Source organism: Oncorhynchus mykiss, chromosome 5 (assembly GCF_057628025.1).
Source record: "Oncorhynchus mykiss isolate SJ-2025 chromosome 5, ASM5762802v1, whole genome shotgun sequence".
Classification (NCBI taxonomy): domain Eukaryota; kingdom Metazoa; phylum Chordata; class Actinopteri; order Salmoniformes; family Salmonidae; genus Oncorhynchus; species Oncorhynchus mykiss.
Window position 1 is genome coordinate 10,363,112 of NC_143026.1, and position 14,783 is coordinate 10,377,894.

The 14,783-nt window shown below is 41.1% G+C and overlaps 1 protein-coding gene across 2 annotated transcripts in view; it reads right to left on the reverse strand.

Moving 5' to 3' along the window:
• Positions 1–11,079, reverse strand: part of tln1 (talin 1) — a 145,718-nt gene extending 134,639 nt beyond the window's left edge. The window contains exon 1 of one of the 2 annotated variants that reach the window (XM_036976739.2): positions 10,903–11,079. The gene's annotated coding sequence lies outside the window, so the exon portion shown is untranslated. Of the gene's footprint in view, positions 1–10,885 lie in introns of both variants that reach the window. The other variant, XM_090233670.1, reaches the window with a different exon arrangement.
• Positions 11,080–14,783: the final 3,704 nt, after the last annotated feature.

Genomic DNA, 14,783 nt, shown 5'->3' on the forward strand with positions numbered 1-14,783 from the left:
CATAATTGCTATATATATATATATATATATATATATATAAATAAATAATAAAATGTGGTGAGTAGTTGACTCAGAAAGACAATAGTTGAACAGTTTTGAATTAATTAATTCAAAACTGTGTGTAGTGGTTATGATATGGTTCGGGAAGGTTTTTTCGCCTGGTCACATACAGCTGATGTGTTGTGCATTGAAGATACAGGCAACAGTGTGCAAGGCGGTATTGAATGTGTGCACCTACGTTGTAAACTTTCATTCATAGGCTAGGTTGCAGCATTAGCGCGGCTAGCTAGCTAGCCAACATTGGTTATAAACCATAAACAACACACAGGGACATGCATTGCGAAACAATGCTACTACCACATTCTGGTTTGGAGTGTTTTAACAAGGTTGGGCAGCTGACGACCTTAAGGTCTTGACTGACGAAACTCTGTTCAGGAGGTGCCAAGTACTGTGAGCAAGCAAACTTTAGACAATCCTACCAGTAAGTTATTTTTTACAGCCTTGTTTGCCAGAGCACTACAACACTGCAGATGGTAAGACCTGGGGCAAGCTAAATGCTAAAATGGCATCTAACAGTCAGCAGAGCATCTGGTGGGAAAGTTGACACTTTACCATCTTTAGAGTGAGTAAGTATTGTCTATGTGCAAGAGATTGCTACAGAACAATCCCATTTGGTTGATCAACAGTTTAAACAAGGCCTTATAACTTGGCTCCCATGTAGTGATCCTTCCTCAATTCAAACCAAGTATGATGTAACTGAAGTGGACGATTAGAGATGTCAATAAGCTGTCCGGTTATGGCATTTATGGGAGGAGAAAATGTTACAGGGCTGCTTCAGGAACCAGCAAACCTGATGCACGCAGCCATGGGACCATGATATGAGCAGTGATGGGAGTTCCACATTCTTGCGCTTTCATTCCCACAGTGAAACAGGAAGTTGATATGCACGTCCTCCATGTTCACGTCGACTGATGTCTGCAAAGACGCAAAGTTCAGCCTCGAGCAAACTATTTTCAACTATATTCTATAACAAAGTAGTTAAGATACTTTGAGAGGGTAAAGTATGGCCTTGATATTGACAGACAAGAACATAAAATTGTATTTCTATCATGGAAAAAGGCGCTTCATTCCAGACTATAAATAAAAGTAGGTTTGTATATTCAATTACAGATGGTTACAGACTTAATTCAATATTCTAGTCAACAAATGTAGGCTATTCATGTAGATATTCTGAGAACTACCGTAAAAGCGGAGTGTGTGTTTATATGACATGGCAGCTGATTCTCAGCTGAATCCTGAAAAATGTTTGTGAAATAAATGTCTTAATCTTGAAAGATGATTTCTAAAGCACAGGAAAACATAATGAGATGCCAATATCTTCAGTTTTCCAATCCTGTTATTAAATAATACTCCAGTTAGTCAAGACAATACCTTGTAAGGGGAAGACAAGGTAGGGCTACCAGTGGTATGGAGGGGGGCCACTCTTACATTCCCAGTCAACTAAACAGTAGTAAACAGAGAGATTCCTTTATACACATCCACTCGAGAGTTCGATCAGATCAGCATCTGCGTGCTAACAACATACTCTCTGTCAAACACAAGCTAACATTATAGTGGTGAGAATGACAATCTTTCCATCTGTCAGGTCTAGACAGAAGACAACACAGTCACTTGACAGATCACAGAGGCCAGTGGAAGGCAGATCTCCTAATGTAAGCAATGACACAGCTAGCGAGCTATGCCAAATATCTGCTAGTGTGTATGTACTGTACGCCTTGCTAGACACTGAAGGGGAACCCGACCGACCGTACACCTAGGCTGAGTGACTTGGTGTAAAAGAGAGATCTCGTAGGTGTTCCCCTCCAGTGGCTCCTATGTAGACCATGAGGAGGGTCAAGTTTATCCACCACCACATGATTGACAGCGTGTTGTTCAACATGTCATGTAGGCTTTCTGCCGGTAAGGTAAAACATCATTCTTGGAAGCCAGGGGGTAATGAAAAATAATGATGAACAAAAACTTACATATGAGAATACAGTAGTTAGTCTGAGGGCAATTCTGACACTACCAGGAAACAATGTATCCAGTCCTAATCCACCTCATTCTTTATTTTAATTTAACTAGACAAGTCAGTTAAGAACAATTTTTTTATCTACAATGATGGCCTACCCCGGCCAAACCCTAACGACGCTGGGGCAATTGTGCGCCACCCTATGGGACTCCCAATCAAGGCCGGTTGTGATACAGCCTGGAATCGAACCAGGGTCTGTAGTGACGCCTCTAGCACTGAGATGCAGTGCTTTAGACCGCTGCGCCACTCGGGAGCCCCATTCTACTCAACTTTTTGTCAGAAACATTACAAAAACGGTACAATTGTGGCCTTTATAACTATCTTCTTGTTTGTGTAGCTCAACAAGCAAATGATGTAGACAAAGTGCACAAGCCCCCACAAAGCTAATGCACGAAGTAACTTTAAAATGAGAAGCGCTGACGCTGGTTGCTGAAGCTTAATCAAATACATTGTGTAAAAGTGCACTAGAGCTTGCAGGAGGTGAACAGCAAACTCAAATCTGGGGGGGATGATCAGCATCATAAACGATGATCTTGGACTGACTGAACTCGCTGGCATTTTAACACACAGTGAGCCCATTAGCAGAGTCGGGAATGCAAAACAAATGACTTATTTAGCTGGAGAAATAACAGTGCATGTTGCCTTGACCAAATTTGGCTGGCTGAAAACACTGACATGGAGCAGCCTGCGAAACACACACACACACACACACACATCTTCTAAACATGAGTCAGAGTGAGCAAGGACACATACTGTACTGACATCTGTTAAATCTAGGGTTTCTTTACTTATACTGTGCAAAAAAAATCTTCAAATGCAACATGCAACAATTAACAATTTTATTGAGTTACAGTTCATAGAAGGAAAAATAAATAAATACATTTATTAGGCCCTAATCTATGGATTTCACATGACTGGGGAGCCAGGCCCAGCCAATCATAATTAGTTTTTCCCCACCAAAGGGCTTTATTACAGACAGAAATACTCCTCAGCACCCCCCCTCCCCCAAATCAGACGATCCCGCAGGTGAAGGCGGCGGATGTGGAGGTCCTGGGCTGGCATGGTTACATGTGGCCTGCGGTTGGAGGCCAGTTGGATATACTTTTAAAATTCTCTAAAACAACGTTGGCGGCAGCTTATGGTAGAAAATGTACTTTAAAATCTCTGGCAACAGCTCTGTTGGACATTCCTGCAGTCAGCATGCCAAATGCACGCTCCATCAAAACTTGGCATTGTGTTGTGTAACAAAACTCATATTAGAGTGGTCTTTTATTGTTTCCAGCATAAGGTGCACCTGTGTAATGATCATGCTGTTTAATCTTGATATGCCATGCCTGTCAAGTGGATGGATTATCTTGGCAAAGGAGAAATGCTCACTAACAGGGATGTAAAACAAATTTGTGCACAAAATTTGAGAGAAATAAGCTTTTTGTGAGTATGGAAGATTTCTGGGATCTTTTATTTCAGCTCATGAAACAAACACTTTACATGTTGCGTTTATATTTTTGTTCAGTATAGCTTGCCAATCTGTTACTATACAGTACAACCAGGGATACATTTTTTTAACACTATTTATTAATAAAAAAAATGTGCAATAAGCAAAAATCGCTCCCCCATTTCCTGGTTGCTAAAATTCTAATAGTTTGTCTTATTTCAGTTTGTGACAAAACAAGCAATATATAATGTAGAGAATCTTTGTACCATCTAAACCGCTGTGAAATATATTTTCAACAACCAAAAATATTGAATTTTTAGCTGGTTTCCAAACCCGAATGTAAAAGACACAAAAATCGGTACTTAAGAACGGGAAACATAGAAATAGCGCACATAGAACGCATCTACATCTTCTTAGACTTGCTTTCAAGTCTTTTGAAAGATCTATAAGTCACATTTCTATGTTATTTTGGTGAGCTAGCCCAAAAAGTGACATATTGCAGCTTCAAAGCTATTTATTAAGGCTATGTTTTAGAAGGCCATGGTTCAGCCAAAACTGCCACAATGTGCTCTTCCTAATGTGAGCATGCCTCAAAAAGGTGGGGCCAAATTCAGAGGAGCCAATAGTGGCAGTTATGGCACATTTGAATTCTGTTGTTGATGTCTGTAAACAGGAAGTTGCCTCACTGTGTACAATGATGTCATAGTGCTTAGTCCACCTTTTAACAAAGTGACCTGTAAATGTAGGTGGTACAGAGTGGATATCAAAAGATGGATGGGAGCAGTCCTAATACTCTTTTATTGGCTGTAAAGGTTCCACATGACTTTCCTGTTGACGTTGCCAGTCTCCCGCCCATGGGGCTTCCTCAGGGGAAGCTCTGAATGGCTGTCCAGGGAGAACATCCTGAGGCCATGTGGTCACTGTGCCAGGGGTCACTGTGGATCTGACTTCAGAAAAGGCCTAATGGCAGAGACCAGCTGGGACAATGCAACAGCATGAACATCACTTTGCAATGTTCCCCTTCCATTATTGAAATGAGCTACTGAGCTAACTCGGTCTTGCTCTTACATCTTACAAAATATTTGGCTTCAATCAATTTCAAATTGCTTATAAATGGAATATTCTAGTTTGTGAGGATGTTGCATCAGAGAAACATGACAGTGATACATAGTTGCATTGTCTTGCAAAACCTACCTTTTCTCTGACTCACGCACTCAGTTGGTTGACGTCACATATACAGTAATTCCCCGGGAGGATATGTATAATTGTGCTATCCAGGAAGACATCCACCAGCCTAGACGGTGCTTTAGGAAATTGTTATCTTTGTTATCTTTCAGATGTTATCTTTCACCTGCTTTGAATAGCCATAAGTGATCATGGTAGGTGTAATGCAAATACAAAAATCACTGGATATGAGTAGCAGTACAACTCACAGTCAGCACAGTTCAACCACTGACTTACAGTCCATTGTTGATGAAAGCTCTTGGAGTAAACCCTTAGAAAAAAAAAATGTTGTAAACAGACATTCATTCACTCTGCACAAATGGGGAGTTTGGCAAACACTATGGAACACCACTGTTTTAGACCATTCAAATTAAGATCAGCTATGGAATATACAAAGTGCAATTTTGGCCCACAATGCAATAGTCCTGTACTTCCACATTGCTATTTTCATAAATAGATCTTCACTGTTGAATTTGATTAGATATTCAGGTTCTCAAAAAGGTCATGCTCACTTCCATCATTTTGAGCAGCCAGCGTTTGAAATACACATTTCCTGTTCTGGTATATTTCACAGTGGATTCAAATGGCCGTTGTGAGTGAGATCATAATTTTTTGCCTTGAGTCAATCTTTTTTCCCTCCAAAGTTATACACAATCTGAACTTGCAAAGCAACAGCCAGGGCCAGCATCGACTGTGCCTTTTAATGTTGAGATATGGCCGGATAGATTTCATACATTTTCTTTAAGTCTGCAAACTGTCCAAATTATATGTTTGGGTATTCTGCAAAAGATGAGTGGGAGTAACATTGTCTCAGTGGAGTCTTTTGCCAAAACAGAAGGTGAGACTTAAATGATGAAAATGGGAAATTAATCACAAAACATAGCAGATCAGATCTTGTTCCCTAGCCCATACCGGTTCTCTCTTTCTGTTCCTCCGTATTACCCTCATCTATTCATCTCTCAGGTTTTCTTATTTGGTCTCTGAGATTACCAAGAACCCTTCCTTAAGGTGTGGGCTAACATGGCAACTTCAAAAAGATTCCTGGCCTAAATATAACATTTAACTGCAAGACCCATGCTGCTTAGGAGTCTAGACATCTACCGTGATATCGACGCTCAGCGGTAACACGCCTATTTAAACCAAGGGAGCCTGTCCATTTGTATGTGGAGGGAAAAAACATGATTGTTGATTTTATAGTGATGATGAAAAGATTGATACAGTTGCATATTGCAATATTATATTGATATTTGACTTCAATTATAAAAAATAAAATAAAAATTGTAAATGTTTTGCTACGGTAGGTATCGTTGGCAAGCGCTAGTCGGCTGTACCGGCACCAAAACTCCAATATTTTTCATCCTATAGCTTGTTCTCAATCTTCTTTTTAAGTATTGAGCCAGCCTGTTTTTAGGACTAATTTCCCTGACTGACCAAAACTAGTTCTCATGCTGTCTCTTATCTCTCTGCAGCAGACATATAGTGAGCAATTAGTTTGGAACATCAGAATCGCAATAAAATCCCAGGATCAAATCACAATACATATAGAATCGTGACAATAGCAATACATATCGTATCGGCACCTAAGTATCATGATAATATCGTATTGTGAGGTCCCTGGCAATTCCCAGCCATATTATTTTACGGAGTAAATATGTTTATATTTAACTAGGCACGTCAGTTAAGAACAAATTCTTAATTACAATGACAGCCTACCGGGGGGAACAGTGGGTTAACTGCCTTGTTCAGGGGCAGAACGACAAATTTTTACCTTGTCAGCTCAGGGATTCAGTTCATCAACCTTCCGGTTACTGGCCCAACGCTCTAACCGCTAGGCTACCTGCCTCTAACCACTAGGCTACCTGCCTCTAACCACTAGGCTACCTGCCTCTAACCACTAGGCTACCTGCCTCTAACCACTAGGCTACCTGCCTCTAACCACTAGGCTACCTGCCGTAGTGTTCAAGATATCAAATATGGTTAAAAAAAAAAAAGTGCAGAAAATAAATAAAAAAAATTTAAAAAACAGTTCTCCATTGCAATATTTCTCTCCTGCTTGTATTTACCACTTGAGAGAATGAAGCCCTTCAGTTTGTTTGGAGAATGTCAAAACGTTTAGAGAGAAAACATTCTTGAGAACATGCATACTTGCCATGGTCAACGGGATTACTCACCTGTACAAACGCCTGTCAAACAACCATTCAGTCACATGCTGCCGTGTCAAATGGGTGCTTCGAGCACATCTTGGAGGCAAAACCTATGTGACCTTAGCAGTTTTAACTTAAGACACAACAGTTAGAAATGTTGTACCAACAGGAATAGAAGTATGTTGCACCACCACAAGGGCGGTTCTACCATTTTAAACTGCCATTTCTACAGGAAAAGAAATACCACAATATTTTAGCTGGCAAGCACCCTTACGCATTATCTTGCAGCAGTGGAACCCTTGAGTGATTCCAACAGCTCGGCCTAGTCTAGAGCCATGTCTCTCCCTTGGGAAGTTAGTTATGTTTCCTGTCCATAGGATTAAAGATATTTCTGCAGTAGGAGCTCATTGCTATAAATGCCCTAAAAATTAACTACATTACACATCCATAAGTTTAACATAAAACATGTAGTTATGTGATGGAGTGAATGCGGGGCATTGGGTTTGATGCCTCTTAAAGATGCTGCAGTGGACAGGAGAATCATAAATGACTATTAACTGCTGAAGAATGTGTTGTTAGGCCAGTATATAGGTCCTTGGAGATGCTCAGAGACATTTGTTGTTTGTATGAGTAGGTCCCTGTATAGGAGTAGGTCCCTGCCAACATGACAGGGTCTAGGCAAGATGGGAGCCATGAGATGAGAATAGTCAGACCCCAGATATGTTGAGAGACCAGTGTAGTTTGGTCTCAGATGTTAATGCCGTATAGCAAACATCTATGGTCACATGTTTATAAACCGATCTGGGACCAGGCTAGATCCAGAGGTGGAGCAGGGGCGCCTCCCACAGTGCACCTTTCTTGTGTAGTGTGAAGGTGCCCCTTGACACTGATCTTGGGTTTAGGCTAGGATTCATGAAACTGATCCTAGATCTGTACCTAGGAGAAACATCAGCCCGTACCCACCTCTCTGCTGCTGAGGAATCAGCAGGATCCTCCTGCAGCACCCACACACCCCTGAGGACAAAGGAGGCCTTCATTCCCCCAGAGCCAAGTACAATACCACACAGTTGTGGCCCTCAATAGCAACCTTGTTACCCAGGGGAGAGTCTGTGGCACATGCTGCTCCTAGCCTTGCCTTTGTCTGAGGCAGAGCTGGCTACGGTCATCGGCAGTGTAACGCATTGCCATTCACACTTTAATGGAGTGGCAATGGTGGCCATTGAGTAGCTTTCACTTTCAAAGCCTATATCGAAGTTGAAAAGAAACAGTGTAGCTGTTTTCCAATTTCTGGGCAGAAAGTACAGGGCACATTTAGGACACAGCCCATTTCCAGGTTCTGTAACACCTGGGTCAAAATGCACTGACAGACACTTGCAACAGGGGCTCTATAATACAAAAAGATATATGTACAATACATTGCTTCATGTGTGATCTCTTATGAATACCTTCAGACAAAACTAAGCCATGTAAAGAATCAGACCAGTAACGGATCAGCAGACACCAGTGATGTAATTCATGATGAACATGCACAGTACACGCCATAGAAATAGAATGACTAGTAAGTGCACTTCTAGATGGCCTTGAGGCTCCATGACAGAGGAGCAAGGTGATAGTTTAAAATGCATCCAGACTAACTTCTGATACTGACAATAGCTTTACAGGATTAAAATAGGCATGGAAATAAAGCCAACATGCTGTTGGGCTGAATCACTCAACTCCTCATTGACGATGCACCGACTCATCTATTGAGCCTCTCAGTGTTCAATAGATACATGAAGTCCAGTTTGGCAGCTTGTATTTAATAAAGGCTTCTGTTGGCTTCTGGGCCACAGAAAAAAAAAGAAGAAAAAAAAAAGTGGGCCCTTTGTTGGCTTTTTGATTTTTCTATCATAGAAACATAAAAATGTTGAACATGAGTGTTATGGATGGACCATTTTCAGCAATGATGGTTAGACTACAACATCCACTTGTTTTATGTTATAAACACTTTCTTGTGAACGTTATGAAATAACCAGATAAGTACAAACATGGCAACTGACATTTTGTGAAAAACACCTTTACCCTCCCTGTTTGTTTGTACATGACAACTGACATTTTGTGAAAACACTTTTACCCTCCCTGTTGCTCAACAATGACTGTTTCTTTCAATAACCTAAACGAGGCACACATTCAAAACAGAATTGAATTCACAAGACAAGCACAGAGACATGATTGAACTGAATGCGCTCTCAACCACCGATTAAAGAGTAACAGACAGTGAAACAGTCGAGAGCCTCAGGCAAAACCAAGCTTCTGACACTATCAGAGTCACACAAGACCGACTACTGGCCTAGGCTAGCCTCAAATAAATTATAATTATTGCTGTGTCATGAGCAATTTCTCAATGGCACCCGTCCCCCTCCCCACCAACTGTCACACGGCCTCGATGAGTGACTGTGTGCTGCTCAAGGACAGTGGTTGTTGGCTTTAATAATTAGGGTCTGTGTACACTTCCCACAGTTAACTGTTTAATCCAATTTATTTACTAGTTAACAATTTATAGAACTCGGCATTGCACGTGTCCTAACAGTAAGACACATTGTAATAAAATCAGGTTAAGGTGTCAACACACACTGCAGAAAGAAAAAAACACAGAAAACGGTATAAAAGAGTAGACTGTACAAAACCATAAAACTAAATGCCAGAAAATTCTAGAAGCAAATCACATCAATAACACCCCCCCCCCCACCCCCATGTAGCAAGAATGTAGAAGTGCTGTTCTGTTCTGAAGTCCACTGTGTGCCTTACTGCCTTCCCAAAGAACATTTACATGTAGCAACAGGAAACATGCCCTGCCGCGTTACCTGAAAACTGCGGAGTCTAGCTAGGCCCTATCAAATCCCTCACCTGCAAGCATATATCAATCACATTGCTAGCTATTCATTGGCTCCATTTCTCCTGAGCCACATGTGTCCCCACAGCTACATAGTTTGTTCTGTCACACGGAAATGGTGACGCCACACCCCATCTTGGTGTTGGAATTCACACCCAGAGGCTGCATATTTTCTCTAGCTTGTTTGACAACTGCAGAACACACACACACACACACACGGCCTTGAAACATTATTGAAGAAGTTAAGGCAATCCAAACTACAACAATGGAAAAATATGAATCAACCAAAACTAGACCATGGAACACTTATTTGAAATGTGAATCTGTGTTAGGTAGGCTTCTCTATAGACAAAGCAAGGGTGCAAAAGGCATTGGGTTACACAATGACTGCTGTTAACTACATATACAGTAGCTTGTTATTTGAATCCAAATAGACACATTTTCATACAGGTTGGATGCCATATTCTGGCTTCATGTAAAGTTTTAATAACGACCAGTCAAATGAGGTAACTGTTTACAGACAGCTACCCAAGTCAGGCTGGCTGCCCAGAATATGAACATAGGTAGTGGTGATGACAGTGACTGAGCCAACCAACAGTGCGAATGATACAAAGTAACACACCTTAATGTAGTCTAGAGATTTAGGACGTGACACGGATACATTTGGCTAGGATTGTAGGCTGACCTAGTTGTATGGTTGTAGGGCAAATTCACTGCATACCAAAATGTACAGCGTGCCATGTGTTTAATGAATACAAATTCATTTTTTCCTTCTTTATTTACGAGCAATAGGCCAAGAACTGATATGTAATGCATGTATTCATGCCTTGAGGCACTGTTTCGCTTCCGTATTTAAAACACTTCTCTAGCTACAAAGTTCCAGGAAATCGAAGTAAAGATACAATGTTCAGTTTACGTATTGTTACATTTTCGTTTCAAAAGCCTTTTTCTTTTCTTCTTCGATATGAGCTACGACTAGGCTACTGCTCTGAAATATTTGTCAAGAGGTAGCCTATTCGGCCCTCAAACTATTCGAAGTGCATAACTCGGTGAAGTGTAGAGAATGGAGGAGTTGAAAACTTCAAAATCGGACTTGACGTCACGCGCAGTCAGGCATAGTTCTGAACTAAAACACGTACATTGTATCTCGACTCACCTCTTAGTTCCTCTTCCGAAGATTTCCCGCTTTCAAATGTGAAATATCGCAATTAAATCCCTTTCCCCAGCAGAAATGGTGTTCTAAATGCTGGTAAATGTCAGATAGTGATTTTTCAACTCCCTCCCTAGTCCCGTTCTTTAGAGGCGGTGGTACAAACTCCACCCTTCAGCGACTCAAAACCACAGCACACTATGATGCAGGCATGGGGCGGTGTATCAGGGGGACTCAGAACTTGTGGATTTCGTGTAAATCAACGTCAACTTTTCTATTAAACCGCAACGTCACTGAATTATTTGTGAATGACACATCTAGCCTAACAAGCCCCATTTTAAAAAGTCGACTAGTTACCAAATGCAGAGATTTGGTTACATCCGTCACCTCCCCCCCAAATAGATCAACTTCAAAGTAGTTTACTGTATAATGATAGTAAAGCCACCAATTAATATAACCTATTAGACATCATTTGAAAGGAAATCGTAACAATAGGCCATTGACCAAAGGTCCTCCACATCAGGTCTAAAACATAACAGGTCAGCTAGGAATGTCATTTTGCGTCTGCTCTAGAAAACCGCAGAAATGCTGCCACCATTTGGTATAACAGTGCGTCTACAGGTGTATAAGTCTGTAAAATGGTGGAAAAGTTGTGCAACAAATCAAATCAAATTTTATTTGTCACATGCTTCGTAAACAACAGGTGGAGACTAACAGTGAAACGCTTGCTTTACGGGTCCCTTTCCAACAATGGAGAGTTAATATAAAGATGCAAAAATAAAAATAGAAAATATTGACATGGGGAATAAATACACAGTGAATAATAAGGAGTAAAAAGTAACATAGCTATATACAGGGAATACCCCATTTCCATACATACTTGAGTAAAAGTAAAGATACCATATTAGAAAATCACCCAAGTGAGTCACCCTGTAGAATACTACTTGAGTACAAGTCTAAAAATATTTGGTTTTAAATATACTTAACTATCGAAAGTAAATGTAATTGCGCAAATATACTTCAAAATAAAAAGTAAAACTAATTTAAAATTCCGAGCCAAAACCAGAATGGCACAATTTCTTGTTTTTTTTATTTACAGATAGCCAGAGGCACACTCCAACACTCAGACATAATTTACAAACTAAGCATTTGTGTTAGGTGAGTCCACCAGATCCGAGACATTTAGGGATGACCTTGGATGTTCTCTTGATAAATGTGTGAATTTGACAATTGTCCTGTTCTGCTAAACATTCAGAATGTAACAAGTACTTTTGGGTGTCAGAGAAAATGCATGGAGTAAACATTACTTTACGTGGTGTAAAAAATGCTTATGGCATGGGGGTCAATGCTGCTCAGGGTCCTGTTGGTTCCAGACTTGGTGCACTGGTACCGCTTGCCATGCGGTAGCAGAGAGAACAGTCTATGGCTTAGGTTAACACCTTGCAGTCCTGCATTATTTCAACCAAGTGCAGAGGTGACAACACCTCAGAAATCAGGATGCTTGACTTACAAATCAACCTTTGAGTAGGGTGAAAGTGTAACACCTTTTTACCTATTGGATACAGGTATTAGCATTGATGGCATTCACTGTACAGATAGGCAGATGTAGCCTGTAGTGGCATAGTTATATTTATAGACTTATGGATTGGGCTATATTACTGATAGTTTATTGTTCAGTGTGATACTGAACCTCATCAGGTGCTATCCAACAGCAACAGGCGTTGGTCCACCCTGTTGCATGTGTGGTTTGTGTGTTGTTGGATCAGATCCCATATCTTTTATGAAGTCACAGAGACAGCCATCACTTCATCTCCTCTAGGTCATTAGAAGACGAGGGGATCCACATACTACCACCCGAAGGAGTAATTAAAAAACGCTAAATTGTAATATTAATATTGAATAAAGAAAAAAGCAATCAGCAAGAGGGCATTCTAAAAATGTAATAGCCACTCCCTTCTCAAATCCCCACCAAGCCAAAACACAGGCTACACCCTCCCCAAAAGACTAGTATGAATTAAATTAGGAGGTATGGTGCACTTTTCATTTTTTCCCAACCCCCTTACTGACAGTGGCCTGACAAATTAGAAATGTTTGTTGAGGGATCTTGTGAGTGAATCTAAACATGCGTGAGCCTAGGGTTTGTGAGTTTGTTATTATGACATAAAATGTATAGCAGAACACATGTACTTGCACACGCACACACGGATGGACACACACACAGAATGGTGTGAAGATTTACAATCGTCAGTTTTTATTTCAGTGTAAAGGTATTAAGCTTTCCCACTATCTGGTTTTTGTTTGCTTGTGTCTTTACCTTTGAACCTTTGCACTGGAGGTCCTGTGTAATTTCCCTCCCTTGATTCTCTATACAAAACTGTACCAATTTGACCCCTATCCCCAAATTACACCAACCTTCTAACAACACTTTTGGCCCAATAAGTGATTAAGCCTTACTGGTAGTGTGGGATGAATAACACCCACCAGGTGAGAACCAAGAAGGCCATCATTCAGCATCCCAGATGGAAGACTGGCTCAGGACCCAACCAGGACCTGCTCCCACCAATGGCCCAGGAAACTGACCATCCAGGTGGACATCATCCATGTGCTGGGTAATTTGATCCAAAAAATGACAGCCAACTGACCACAGCAATAATCACCACCACCACGAGAGAACGAGGGAGCCCCTGGAAGAAAACGGAACAATAGTGACACAGCAATGCTTCCCCACCAACAAACCCCTCTGGCCAAGGAACCACTTTGAGAAAACACCTCTGGGCCCAGGTGGAAGGCAGTGGGTGGAAGGCTTGGAGTGACTCTGCTCAGACCCTTGAATAGATCTCCTGCCTCCTGGGAGCCTCAAGAGACCTCTACAGGTATGTTGTAGCAATATGAAAGAGCACTGTGGGCTAAGGATATTTTCAGAACGACAAATAATAATTGCATTAGCATCACTTTAATAACATACATGTGTATTTAACAGAGGCATTTTCTATCAAATTGAAGCCTAACTTTATATTAATACCTGGTTTCCTCTTAGACTGTCAAGAAAGCAGAGTTTGGCAAAGGAGAGGACAAAGCACGGTGTAAGTCAAAGACTGCTCTGAAGATCAGAATGTCTGATCAGAAATCTTGATATAGGCAGCTGGCTGTCGAAACGTTTAATTCATTAAATGTATTATATTGGATCAATAGATTGTTCTGTTTATTTCCTTCAAAGGTCATTCATATATTAACATTAAAAAAAAGACATGTAATCTAAACTGAACAAAAATAAAAATGTAAATTGTTGGTCCCATGTTTCATAAGCTGAAATAAAAGATCCCAGAACATTTCCATACGTATTTCTCCTTTGCCAAGATAATCCATCCACCTGACAGGTGTAGCATATCCAGAAGCTGATTAAACAGCATGATCATTACACAGGTGCACCTTGTGCTGGGGACAATAAAAGGCCACTCTAAAATGTGCAGTTTTGTCACACAACACACTGCCACAGATGTCTTAAGTTTTGAGGGAGTGTGCAATTGGCATGCTGACTGCAAGAATGTCCACCAGAGCTGTTGCCAGAGATTTTAAGGTTAATTTCTCAACCATATGCCGCCTCCACTGTCGTTTGAGAGAACTTGGCAGTACGTCCAACCGGCCTCACAACAGCAGACCACGTGTAACCATGTCAGCCCAGGACCTCCACATTCGGTTTCTTCACCTGCTGGATTGTCTGAGACCAGCCACCCGGACAGCTGATGAAACTGTGGGTTTGCACATCTGAAGAATTTCTGCACAAACTGTCAAACATCGTTTCAGGGAAGCTCACCAGGGTCTTGACCTAACTGCTGTTTGGCGTCGTAACCGACATCAGTGGGGAAATGCTCACCTTCGATGGAGAA